Consider the following 12,608-nt stretch of genomic DNA (forward strand, 5'->3'; position numbering starts at 1 on the left):
AATCAAAGCAGAAATAACCCCACCTAAAACACAACGCATTGTTTTTTTTTCCACCGGCTCCAAGTCCAAACTTCCCACAAATCACAAAGAGAGTACGCAGGCGAGAGGGCAGCCACAGTTCCCTGATCTTGCCAAACAAAATGCCAAGAGAGCGGGAGTTACATTAGGCTTTAAGGTTTAAAAATACAAGTAATTTGAAAGTGATTAGTCTTATTTTCTTGTTGAGCGCCTGACACTGGAGAGGAAACCAGAACAATCAAGCTAGCTGACTTTTTTTTCTGCTGAATTTAGAAACACTAATTAGTTTTGCTCTCGTAAAAGCCAACCTGAAAACGACCAATTAGAACGTGAAAATGAGATGTGCAGTGGAAACAAGAGCTTGTCATTTGCTCAGTTTAGGTCCCATATGCACAACTTCAGTGTGATGACTTTCACACAAACTCAGGATGATTGGCACGCTGCCTGCTAATCCTGATGTCACGTACACACTCTAATCACACAGCCGCTTGCTTAGTTAGAAGGAAACTATTACAGATCTGTATGGCCACATCAAACCACGGCTGGGCAGTCTGGCCATGCAGATGTCTGAAGCACCAGGCTGGGGAGAGGATATAGCCTATCGGGTCGACCACAGCACCAGCTGGTTTCAACTCAGGGCCAAACAGTTACCCCCTCACAGGTGCCGTGTTTCTATGAGTTTCCTATTTCAAGGGTAATAGAATAATTTCTCTGCAAGTGCTATTGTTTCGTTCTAACAATAGGGGCTTTAGGTATTTATATCTCACAAACAGTATAATTTACTAACTGAGTGCAATTAGCTCATGTTTCACGAGTCATCAAAAGTAGATATAAAACTTTTGGAAATTATCTATTTGCAGGAATTTCATCTTTATTCCCCAAGCAAACAGTGGCAAGTGTTTCATCACTGTCGAACTGAAGACGGATGGGCTGTCAGTGCTTTTCCCCGTCCAGGATCCAGCTCCTGGGCTGAGAAGTGGCTAAAAAAGGCCGGGCAATGCTTTCCAGGCCTGCGCCTTTTACTAGGAGTAATTCTCAGATGTCAGATCGCTGCCAACGTCCTTGCAGCCAATGGCAGAGAGGCCAGTAAGTTCACATTAACTGCAGAGTGTAACTGCACCGAACATCTGCTCATGAATGAGAGCGCTGCCCACTAACACAGCGAGCTTGAAGCCCACTTATGAAAAATTCAACGTTCTCCTCGTTGGCACGCTTGTTTTGCAGTATTCTCCTGAGCCCCCAGAATTATATTAAGAGAATTTCAGCACGGCCTGGTGTATCTGAGAGAACAGCTGGTGCAGAAAAGGGATCTGCTGCTTAGCGAGAGCACAGGGAGTTCACACGGGATCTGCCTTCTCCTACACCATTTGTCCTTGAAGGAAAAAATATCAGTGTTAAGGACCTAGGTAACAGTAAGAAAGCAAAGGCTACATTTAACTGATTACACCACCCATGTGTGCTAAGGCGAACTGAGCATAACCAATGAAGACAGGAATCAATGTGGAGTGGAAAGGGAAGACAGAAGGCCAATTGGGACAATAAGTAGCTCCTCCAGGAGACCTATTTGGTGTACCTCATCCTTGTTTGGCTTGTTTAGTTCATTAGATTGTTAACTAGGAGGAATGTGTTCCACGTCACAGAATAAACTAATTAGAAATCTTTTCAGAAGGTAACTAAATCATAGTTTTAAAAGTACGCCTGTAGTTCAACAGACCTGAACCTTGATTACTGCAGTCATGTGCTTCATGATAAAATTGTTAAGACAGGATTCCAAAATATACATTACTGATTATATTTCAAATACTGAATGTTACCATACCATGAGATGAACATTAGTGAAATTATTATGTGTCTTTGGTGATGTGATCACAGGCGAAAACCTGTCAATTTGGGTGTCTTTACGATACAGTTCCTAATACAAAATTTGACAGTGGTCTGTGACACATAGGCTGTTCCTTGTGTTACCCCTATTCAAAGATTTTTTTTTTTGACTGTCCACTCAGCTCTTAATTTGAAGTCACAAGGGGAAGTGGTTGAAATATTTCACTCCAAAATGGGACCCCAGTTCAAGAAGCCAACACCCCAACAATCGTCACTGATTCCTTGAATGTAAACACATGGAACATGTCTTTGTTGCAGTTCCAGTGTGCTGTGTAACTAGATACATTGCTTTAATGATGACTTACAATGACACAAAGCCTAATACATAAGAATACATAAACCTAGACATAATGTTTTGGTGACAACAAAACATTTTTAAAACTGGAGTTTTACTAGCATGGCTAGCATGAGATTTAAAGGTCAGATAGACCTATTATTTTCACTAACAATCCTCACAAACAGAATTGAGACATCACCAGCCCTTGACATGAAGTAGCAAAATTGAAGGATGGGGTATTTATATGGGAACAATACCCTACAATGGCGCAGGTACAATTTCTTTTGAATGAAGCTTTTATACAATTATACACATCGAAATATGCTTTTTAAGCTATGTGACAGTGTGTGTATCTTATGAGTTTAAACACAAGTCTTGCTGTGAAATTTGCATCAACAGTTTGGGGCGGCATTTGAGTTGGAAAACAATCCAGCTTAAGAATGTAACTAACTGAGCCATGGAGTTGCAAACAGATGCACGAACTAGTCTTTATAAATTTTAAATATGTGATTACTGTCAGAAAATGCAGACTTGGGAAGTGAGATGCAATCCCAAGCAAATATTTTTATGCCATTTTAGGTGACATAATCAGAGATCTGGTAACCTAAGACACATGTTCAAGGCAGGTGTGGACAGGACTTAAATTTACACAATAAAATGAACCAACAACATCTTTCTGCAAGATGACGAAACTGTTTCTCCATTTAAGAATGTAAAGTTTAAGGAAGTGATGACTGCTAGCAAACACTAATAATAACAGATTACCAAACTCAGTAATTTCACTTCTTTTTTTCTGGAAATACAGTTAAAAATTTCCTATATGTCAGCATAGAACAAAACTAAGTGTCATAGATGTTTATCTCATTGTTGATTTGATCTTAATTTTAGTCCTGCAACTTCTGGGTTTTATCCAAAAGAAAGAAAGTTTAACTGTTCCCCTTTCTTTATCTGGCTTTCCACACGGAGAAGCATGCAGGGACTAATATTTTTGTTTCTTGCCCTTTAATACGAAGCAGCATATAATATGGAAATTGTGGCACTAGCCCAAAAAGGATCTGTGATTATGATATTGCCAAGAAAACCAAGAGGATGTCTGGAGAGAAGCTCATTTAGCTGGTGACAAATGACAGCAGTTTGTCTTCCTGACAAGATCCCTCCTTCATCAAATGTCCAACTTCACATGGAAATAGGAAATCACACTTATCACACTGACAAACAATTACAACCATGTCATTAGCAGCAACCCTGGGCCTGGAACCATTAGCAAAACACAATGTTGCACACCACGCTAACCATCAGAAGAAACGCAGGATGTAGATGAAAATACACTGATGAATTAATCATGACACAAACAACCTGATACTCATATCGGAGGAGATTTAAATGCTTTGGAGTGATGCGTGTGCCGGCTAAATAAATCACAAAAATAATCTCAAGCTATCAAAAGTTCCGAATAAAGATTATCTCTTTGTTGATGACAGAGGATTGCTTGCCGTATATTAAAAGTCAACACTTAAAAGTTTTTTTTTCTGTGCGTGACTTAATCAGATACAGCGCATTAGTATCTTTTTTAATACATCTCCCAGTGTCAGCCTGCAAATGAAAAAGCAAGCCTCTGTAAATATGACTGCTTACTTCTAACACAAAAATTGTTGACACCTAATGTAATTTCAGCGGGACATCCAGCTGAAAGCACACCGGGGTAATATAATGCTCTTAATGAGAATTCATTCCAGTTTGAGACCTTGGTGAGATAGCCATAATGCATTGGCTTCTCTTTTTAATAAAATAATTGTTACAGTTATTAAAGATGAATCTCATCACTGAGGAAGTGACAAAATAATTCATTACAAAAAGCAAGGCTTTAAATAGCAGCAAATTATGACGCCCTACCCCCTACCCTTTGAAAACACACTGCTAGATGAATGGGGCTGCTATTCATGTAAATATTGGATGTACGCTGCCCTTGAATAGTCTGAAATATTGCACCTGTCTGTTAAAGTTTGTAGGTGCAAAACATGCCATTTATATTTCATAAACAGCAGAAATTTCCAAAACTATTGTATCTTATTCCATAGCTTTACAACTATTTACAAGTAAAATAATACGCTTAAGGCCACCTTAAGCCGAACTATGATGCAAAGCTAAAAAGCACAAAATAACAAGTGGTTCAAGCAAATTATGATCTTGGCTTCACATGAAAATACTTCAAACAAAAATCAAGTGAAAAATATTTTGAGAACCCCTTTGGCTGGATGATCGTTAACTAATGTGATAATGGCTACTTAAGCAGGGCCAGGAAAGCCACTAAAGGACCTGCTAGGAACAAAAGGTGGAAAACAGTGAAAAAACTGGATTCAAAATTTACATACATTTCTATTCATTTGTAGTGGTCCAGAGGAAGAGCCAAGTCCCAGCAATGAAAGCATGAAACCATCACATAAACCAAATTCTTCAACAAAGATTAGGTGTGTTTTTGGACCCAATTGGGTTTCCCAGATTCAGTTCAATGACTAAAGCAGTTTAGAGTTGGGAGTCATGGGCACAGCACAGGCTGGTGAATGTCAACCAAGATCCCATTTCCTCTGTTTAATCCAGGAGTGAAAATGTGAAGATTAGTAAATAAATGTAATATTTAAACCAGGGGTAGGCAACCCTGGTCCTGGAAGGCCACTATCCTGCATGTTTTACTTGTTCCTCTGCTCCAACACACCTGGTTTGAATCAGTGTGTCATTAACAGGCTTCTGCAGAACATGAAGAGGTCATTAACCACTGAATCGGGTGTGTTGGAGCAGGAGACAAGTAAAACATGCAGGATAGTGGCTGTCCAGGACCAGGGTTGACTACCCTGATTTAAACAATCAGAGTGTCTTTAGGTTTATCGTTTGAATCTTGAGACACATTCTCAGTGGTGGACTTTGAGTTCATCAGGAGTTTCAGTCATTACCAGTAGACATCCCCACCCAAGGAAGGTCTAGCTGAGGTTGATCAGCCTTTGTGTGTTTCCTTTGGCCTGTTGGATTTGTTGAAGGGTTGATGTTAGGATAAAGAAACAGATTTAGTTTTTATGTCAAAGGTAGGTATTTAATTAGATTTGTCAGTCTGTTTTTTGTCAGTTTATGTCATATATGAATATGTGATTAATGTCAGAAAATGCAGACTTGGGAACAGGCTTCTAAACTTATACTGCTGGTTTTATTATCTTCTAATAGTGGTAATTAGAGAGCTAATATTTTCTGAAGTGACACTCTAAAAAATTTTGAGAACCACTGCTTCTAATTCATTCAACTGTTACTCAAACTAACTTTTTCAGTAACTAAGATCAAATTAATTTCTCTCAAAAATGTTACTGCTTAAATTATACAATAAATAAGACTTTACATAAAGCTTACAAAAAACTTTAACTTTTTCATCTGTCTGAGAAGAGTCAAAAGGACCACCCAGTCACAGACTACCCCATAATTTCATCACTTTAGTAATATTAAAGAGCCACTGCACTATAAAACCCTAAAGTTGACACAAACATGAACAGCACATTCCATTTACCTGACACAAATAATGGTATATCAGGAGATTAGACGAATGCATAAAGATTTCTCAACCTTCTCTGTGCATACTGACGAACTTCAGAAAGTTCTCCAGCTAAGACGTAAAAATCAAAGTATTCATGTTTGAGCATGCTCAAACAGCCAGGAACAGGTGTTCCACAGACTGAACAAATATAAAGTTGACAGAATAATTCAGATTTAAGCTTCACAGAAAAGCTGCTGAACAAGAGGACTGCAGCACAAGATAACAAAAACAAAGGGACTGTTTGGCTGTTTGACTCCAAATCATCTTAACCTATGAAAAAAAGAAAAAACATTCTTACAAATTAAATTTACTAGAGGTGTCAAAGACAGAGTGGCATTTGTGTACTCGTAGTATGAAAGGCAACATGGTTTTATTTTAACTAAGAACTAGGGACTAAGGACTAAAACTAATTTTAATTATCTTGTTTACTTTTGTTACAGCAGCATTTCTGTGTTTTATATTCAAATAAAATATTAAATAACTTTCCAGGGTGGATAACTGACCAATATGGATTTTTCTTGTTTCTTTTCTTACTGCCTATACGGCACACTTAAAACATCTGTCGTGTATAAAATCTTTTTTATGGAAATATATGTACTGATAAGATTTTCAAGTGTTTTTTCTTTCATTTTATTTATACATGACAGCAGAAAAAAAATATAACCCCCCCCCCCCTCCCAAAAAAGAAAAGCACCTCCACATGTGGAACAGTTGAAACACATTTGTACAAACCAATGTTGCCCACCTCTCCCCCCCCCATCCCTTCCTGCTCACAAACCTATACTACTTTTATTTACGCATTGAAAAGAGATAATTTACAGCGGCGGCACAGAAACTTCCCAGCATGCCTTTTAACCTGTCGTTTTTCACTCTCTCCGCAGCAGGATGTCCAGAGGAAATGCTTTATTAAGATCCTGCCGACATGAAGAGCTGCTGTGACTTACTGGTGCATTACTGTCTAAAAGCCAAAGTTATTTAGACCAATAAAAGGATAATATATTGTTGGAGTGGAATTACAAAGAAGTTATCTCTGCCTTAATAACATCACCACAACCCCTGATGTTGTTTAGATCAATAAGGCCCATTAAAGTACAGACCTCAAGCGCAGATAAGTCTGCACGGCTACAGCAAAAATACTGCTGGCTAGCATCTGAGAAAGAGGAGGTCTTTCTCTGGTACAGAAAAGTGATCAAAACAAGGAAGACTCTGCATCCCTTAAAAACCTAAATTCAATGAAGTTCACCATTTGTCTCATGGAGCAACTCTGACCTGCAGATTAACAAGAAGAAGGATGAAAGGATTTGAGATGCTGGTTAGATAGAATGAAGACAACTAAAAGGTGAACCTGTGTCGTAGGTATTTACTTCTTCACCTAGAGACCTGCTTTTAAGGAACATGTGGGTTTAAAAAATAATCTTATTTCAGTGAAATTAACAAAACTGCTGTAAACGTCTGCAAGCAGCTCTCATTTTTCCTGTCCCAACCTATCAAAATAGTTCAAATGCTCCATTCATTTTTAATCTGTGACCCTAAAAAATTAACTATGAAGAAAAATGTCTCTGTGTGGGAACATTTTTAGATCATTTCATCAAACTGCACAAGCTCAGAACTTTGAGTGTGCTTTCCCATCATGCTGTGCTCTTCTTAACAGTGTCCACCAGGTGATGCACTAAATCATCCAGGAAGATGCTGTCCATCTGCCCCCGAGGACTGATGACCACAGTCGGGTTTCTGGCCTGAGCTAAGAGGACGAGTGCGGAGCAGAGCAGAGTGCTCGGCTTTGTGTGCGTGTGTGTACGTGCACATCACTTCGGGGCGTGCAGACAACATTCATGTGCACTTGTAAATTGCAGCACACAGAGACATCACAAGAAAACCACAGGAAACAAGTTATGACGCTATCTATATCAACACACAAAACGACAAACAAGAATTTTTTTTTTTCTTTTTAAAGTACAAAATGTCCCCTCGAGCTTCAAGACTTGTCAATAGGAAGTTTACAGACACCATCCCTCTCAGGTGGGAGGAACTGCACTCGAGGCATAAACAATGTTAAAGAAAAGAAAAAAAAAAAGGAAGAGAAGTCTTATTGGTGCCTTTTGCACCCTCACCTCAGAGTGTTTCTAAAAGGATTTTAGACAGAAACCGTAACTTTGGCAACAACCTTTTTTTATATACTTTGTGTTATGATCCACAACTCTAGTTGCTATAGCCACATATTACTGGCAAACATGCAGTTTCCTGTGGTAATAAGTTACACTCTATTTCTAGCACACAGTTAAATTTATTTTATAGCATCTATTTGTAAATTCTTTCAGTTAGAAACTCAATTAGGAGCAGATTGGCTTTCATTTAACAGATTTAAAAATTCGAGGTAAATTTTAGGATAAAATCAAGACAATAACTACTTCTTTTAAAAATGCAAGTTCTTTAGGAGATTTGAAAAAGTATCTAAAACGAACTAGGTTGAAATACAAAGGTTATAGAACTTTTAAGCTGTTTGGATACTCCATGAGAAGCCTCAACGTCAGCTTTCAGTCACATGGTTGTATTAAAAAAAGCGCGTCGTTTTGTTCTCGAAGCAGCTTCGTCCGCCCCTTCTCGACACGAGGCCCTGGCCGAACCTTTTCTCACAGGGGTTGGCGCCAAATGTTGTGTGATTGGTCAGAAGTTGTTGTGGGCGTGTTTTACGTAGAAAAGCCGGTGAGGTTTAATGGAGTCATTTTGCTTCTGCTGCTCCACTGTTAGAAAACACAGCCGTCTTTACGACTGCTCCAGCAAAACTTACAAAGCTAGGAAGTTAAAATGACCGCGCAGAGACACAGGCGGCTTAATAAACATGTCTTTGAGGGGTAAGGGAAGCAAAATTCTGTACAAATACAGGAGAGATGAGAAGCCAGTGGTAGGAAACCCATTTTAACGCTGCAGGAGGGAGGAGCTTACAGGAGTTTTGAGCCAAGTGTCTAGTGGACTACGAAAGATGTGTGCAAAAACGAACGTCTCACAGCCACTTTTACACCCCTTAAACATAATGAATTTTATTTACAGATTCACTTATCCTTTCGAGGATTTGCAAGGGCTCTGCGCAGAGCAGCGGATGCAGAAGATGCAGCAGAGTGATGACAGAGAATAATAACTCTGAAAAATGAACAACTATGATAATGTGCTGCTAGCCACCGATAAATAGGCTGTGGACAAAGAAAGCGAGAGATGGATGAGGAGAAAAAAGGACATAAGAAAGAGCAAATCTTCTACCAGCAAGTGAGAACATAAATAAAGTGTGGCACATCTTTTACCTTCTTCAATTATCTGCCTTTTGACATGCAAGCTGAGCACAGTGTAATTAACATCTCAGGAGATAATGGGGTCGCCACTCACTGATCAATCTCACACATATATTATCTTCCTTTTACCAATCCAACCGCCTGTTATTCTAGGAGGGAAATATTCCAAGGCCATTTTATTATTATTTTTTTTTTTTTTTCTTTTTGGGTGGGGGGCTTTTAATAAAACTCTGGTAATAGGCCTAATGACTCATCCAATTGAGCTCATCTTCCAAAACATCAATTAGGCCAAGACCCAACTTACAGGGAGCATTGTCTATCTCAGTAAACAGCAAATCTCTCCCAGTTCACGCTGACAAATTTGCTACAGTCAATTAAAGACAAGCAAAAGAAGAAAGATGAGAAATGATATACATTTTGAAGTTTGTTCCCTGTTTAGTGGTAAAAAACATGGTGTCGTCGGTGCCCGCGATACCCACTTGTGTTTGTTAACAGTGTATAAAAGTTTCTGAGTGTAATTAAACTTCAGGTAAAAACTAAAACAAAAAATATTTAAAAGGTTTTAAGGTGCCAATGCTGTTACTATGGCACATAAGGGCCGCCATAGTAACAGAGCACATGTGTCTCTCACTCTCTGACAGCACTCTTAATAAGACAGGTAGATGGAAACGCAGAGTGCCTCAAACAAAAACTATAAGTCATGATCTGTCATAATCATTTGTTGAACATTGTGTTTGACGTTAAATATTCTGTATTAAAATCATCAAAAATCATAAAACTGTGTTTTCAAATGATTTTCCTATTAAAGTAATTAAAAAAAACGTTTTCAAATACATCTTTTAATCAGGCTAACATTTTGATAGTTTCATTTCCTAATATTAACTTTAACAAATACCTTTTGTCTGTGATTTAAATATATTCCTGTATTCACTAAAGTACAATTTTTGTTTGCTGTCAGATGTATTCTTTAATAGACATGAGTAATACAAACATTTAGTTTAATAATATCATTTTTTTATAACATCATAAAGTATAACCAAAGTTGTTATTAATATATATGTTTATGAACACCAGAGAAATTATTCTTACAAATGGTGTGTTATGTAAAAGCTGCTAAATGCTCCACAAGAAATGAGAAAACTGTTCTCTCCCAGGGCCGCAAGAAAAGGATGTTTATTTTTTTCCCTCTCAGCCCTGGCTTGGGAGTTCTTGCAGCTTTTTCTTGACACATCATCTAGGCCAGGGGTGGGCAATCCTGGTCCTCCAGGGCCACCATCCTGCATGTTTTACTTGTTTCTCTGCTCCAACACACCTGGTTTGAATCAATGGGTGATTAACGGTCTTCTGCAGAACATGAAGAGGTGATTTAACCACTGAATTAGGTGTGTTGGAGCAGAGAAACAAGTAAAACAAGCAGGTTAGTGGCCCTCGAGGATCAGGATAGCCCACCCCTGATCTAGGTAGAACATTTTTCTCATGTGGTGTCTGACAACTATTGTGTCAGAAATTGGAAGTGGGTGTGGTTAATGCAGAAAAGCGGAAATGTGAAAGGTCCCTATGAGAACTGCACTGAAGAACTGCATTAAACATGTCCATAAACAAAGTGTGTTCTTGGGTAAAGGTGGATTTATACTCAAGACGTAAAGAAATCGGCTCTTGTTCACACGGCTGTGCGAATAAAATTGTGTCATTTTGTTCTCCTAGGAGCTTCGACGACACCTTCTCAATACAATGTCTGGGCAAAACTTTGTCTCCCAGGATACGTGTCAACTGATGTGCGATTGGTCAGAACTTTGCTGTGGGCATGTGTGAAGAGTCGTTTTGCTGCTCCACTGAGAAGCAGCTGGCCAAGGCTGTTAGAAAATACAGTAATCATTACAACTGTTCCAGCAAATCTTACAAAGATAATCAAATGGTGAAGGACTCTTGGAAGGAGATATCCTAATTATTGTGCACCAAGGAGACCGCACAGAGACACAGGCAGCTATCGGTGGCTGTGCTGGCCGGGAGAAAGTATGCCTTGCCCAGGCAGCGTAGAAACCCGTTCCCTACGTTCACTCGTCATTGTGCACTGTCTGTCGGGAATGGTGGCTGTCTCTTCGTGACAAATCTGCAAATGCCAAACAGGGTTTACTGTCTCAATTAGTACAATAAAAATGGCTGGTCACAGTAAGGGAAGCAGAAATCTGACAAGGACAGAAGAGCGGAGACCCCGGCGGGAAGAAACCCGTTCTGGCGTTGTGGGAGATGGGAGGGGCTTCCCAGGAGTTCTGGTTGCAGTTCTCATGGAGTATAAAATGTTGATGCGAAAAAAGAACATCTTACAACCCTGTGACTGCGAACAGATTTCTTCACTTCTCACGTAGTACAAATCAGCTTTGAGCGTACAATTTTCTCGATTCTTACAGAGTATAGAACATGTTTAAGTTAGAATCAGTCACATTAAAGAGTAATCATTGCTATTAGTCACCCCAGTACTCAATGCTATCTCTGTTAACTAAGTAAAGTTTACATTACACATAAACTTTAGTTTATTTGCTGATGTTTTACATCTGCTGAAAGACACTTTTCCAAGTTTAATGTGCTGGCTCCCTTGTCTGTGTACATTTTCAACCTGATCAATAAAATAATGTTTTTGCTGCCAAAATTCTTGTTTTTTTACAAAAAAAAAAGGCTGCAGTATATATGTAAAAGGGTTGAGATGGTGTTTGGTTAAAAACTGCTTTGCTATCGTATATGCAAATGCACAAGTTTGTTTTATATACAAATATGTTAAATTTTACAAAATGCTGCTGTATGTTGAGTTAATGAGAAGCCGTAACAATCCAAAAGTCTATGTCGTTGGGAAATTCTCCCCAAAATCAGTTTCTAAGAAAGTCACAAGTGCTCTGGCAGCACCACAAAGTTCAGCATGTAATTTATAATAGTGTAACATCTACTGTCACCACAACATATGCTAAAAAAAACCCTGAGCGTTCGCTCTTTTTGTACTTGTCTCCACTCCCCTCAACAACGTCTGCTCGTCATGGCTTTTTCAGACTGGAGGAGTGACGTACCTGGCTCCCTGCATCGCTGCACAGTTGTTTTCCCTCAGGTTATTTACCAGACACCTTTTAACAAACTTCAAATCAGTGCTGAAATTTAAGTCGCTTGTGAGTGCCTCCCTCCCTCGTGTGCTGTTTCTGTCAGCTCCACAGCTAAAGCCTGTCCCCTGACAGAAGTGACCCGTCAAGAAGAGAAACGGCTGAAGAAGGAAGAAGGGCATGGGCAAATTATTTCACTCCAAGCTACGGCTGCACAATTTAAGATAAACCTGCGATGCATGATGTTATTGTTTAACATTGCATTGACAGTATTATTTGTGGCAAACCCATCAAGGATGAGTCGCTTGGATTGACCAAATATATTATTAGCAGAACATGAATGATGGTACTGAAAGTTAATGGCTGATGATTTATTGCAGTCTAAATAGTCCATTGCGATATTGAAATTGCGCTCACTGATGTTGCGATAATGATAAATTTTCAATATATTGTGCAGCTCTAATCTAAACGCACAGATCGGAGCATTGACT

General features: G+C 39.0%; 1 protein-coding gene across 5 annotated transcripts in view; it reads right to left on the reverse strand.

Annotated features, from left to right (window-relative positions):
- foxp1b (forkhead box P1b) overlaps positions 1–12,608 on the reverse strand; it is a 175,265-nt gene that overhangs the window by 127,450 nt on the left and 35,207 nt on the right. The gene's annotated exons all lie outside the window — the stretch shown is intronic.

The sequence above is a fragment of the Kryptolebias marmoratus genome, linkage group LG4 (assembly GCF_001649575.2).
Source record: "Kryptolebias marmoratus isolate JLee-2015 linkage group LG4, ASM164957v2, whole genome shotgun sequence".
NCBI classification, from domain to species: domain Eukaryota; kingdom Metazoa; phylum Chordata; class Actinopteri; order Cyprinodontiformes; family Rivulidae; genus Kryptolebias; species Kryptolebias marmoratus.